Source organism: Panulirus ornatus, chromosome 20, assembly GCF_036320965.1.
Source record: "Panulirus ornatus isolate Po-2019 chromosome 20, ASM3632096v1, whole genome shotgun sequence".
Classification (NCBI taxonomy): Eukaryota; Metazoa; Arthropoda; class Malacostraca; order Decapoda; family Palinuridae; genus Panulirus; species Panulirus ornatus.
The window spans coordinates 60,014,470-60,016,412 of record NC_092243.1 but is presented as its reverse complement, the minus strand read 5'-3'; positions in this window follow the sequence as shown (position 1 = coordinate 60,016,412).

Genomic DNA, 1,943 nt, shown 5'->3' with positions numbered 1-1,943 from the left:
TGTAAACTAACGACCATTGACTTACCTTCCCCATTACTAACGACCATTAGCGAAGTATTCTATACTCGGTCCTGCCTGAGGGAGTAACTGTGTCTTCTGCTCACAGAAGTCAATTCCCCGGGAAGAGCGCCACCTTCCGTCCAAACTGGAGAGACTCGCAACCTGATTCGAAAAGTCACAGATGAATTTCAGCTGAGAACACGTACAGTAATGTGGAACGGAATACAAATATCACTGATACAGGATGCGAGGAGGACCTTGAGGTTATGCTGGGCCAAACCCAGAGACCAAGCACAGTTACGGATCAAGAATAATACGATAATGGGTTTGTATACAGGAGCTAACATTATATGGCCAGACACATGACTAACCTTACACTAGTGGCCAGTGAGGCTACGTCTGTGCCGAAGTTCTAGTCACCAGATAATTATCAGAGGCTTAACGTAAACCACAAAAGACCGACAATATGAATACCAGGACTGAGTCAGACAAGACATTTGAGGAAGGGATTCACGAAACTGAAACTAATCTCTCTACAGGAGCGAAGGTGACGTCACCTGTTGGCTAACCTGAAATTTCCAAAACAATCAAGAAATCTGATCATTTCGTCGGAAATCAACTGTTCCAGGTATACAGGCTTAGCTGAAGCTAAAACTTAGTGGCAGAAAATTTACCGTCGATTTGGGAAATCCTTCCTTCCAGACAGACACGGAACCCTGCAGTAATCGTCTTACGACTATTTTAAATACAGCAAGCAACACATTCACTAGGGAGACGAGATGATTTCCTCCGGTTAGTAGGACACCATAAAACTAAACGGGAATAAGAATCCTCCAAAAGTCCTTCTAGTGACTTCGATATGAACCAACAGGTCTTGTGTTAGCCATTACTCTGTGGAACGCCGTTATGTATCCTAGTCCTACATATGGAACATGTTTAGTGATGGTTAAGGGCTTCCAAACGGCGGAAAACTCGACGAACAAGATAAAAACACAGTAACATTATAAGTGAGCAATACATAGACACAGTTACCATTATCGGTCGTGTCGTAGTGTCAATATGATGACCTTATCTGTGGAGCAGATGTATCAAGGAGTCTCTCAATGGCTGTTCTCCCTAGGCTATCATGACGCTCCAGCCATGCGCTTCACATTCTCACAGATAAGACAAACCTAGGCTATGATGACGCACAAGCCACGCGCTTCACATTCTCACAGATAAGACAAACCTATGCTATGGTGACGCACCAACCATGTGCTTCATTCTTACGGATAAGACAATTGATTAAAGAACTCCCAACACCTTCTAGACACTCAGACTTACGTGCGCAGTATTTCCTCACGCCAAGAAACAATGCCACGCCACCGCTAACATGCGATCGCAGACTTACACATGCGTCTGAACTCAGGAACTTCCACTTAACCTATATTCTTACCAAACTCACGTCTGTCTCCCCTGCCCCTGGCTTGCATCTCTTCCCACTGAGTGACAGCGGCAGGAGCTGCCACATTACATGCAGAACGAGGCATGCGAGGGTCATCTTCCCTCCCTCTCATACCATTTATGAAAGGGGCGCTCAACCCACTTGCTCTTCCCAGCCGTCCGGCTATCACCTACACCTCAACCAACAGTTTAAGAATAGGCTGTTGTACAATCCATTACTCCAGAGATCCCTCGTCTCCATGTTGCAGACCGACACCACAACCGCATCCAGCCCATGCGAGCTGGTACACACCACCACAACAACAGCCTCATCCCAACTATTGTGAACATATCAATATAATCACTAGACTATCAGCCCAGTGTTGGTGTAAATGCTATGTACCTAACATCTTACGTCTAGAGCCCCATTTTTTATACTGTATACATTTTCTCTGTGTATGTTCCACTTCGCCTACATTTGATTCAATGAACCGTTTTATCATTGTCATTATTTTTATCAT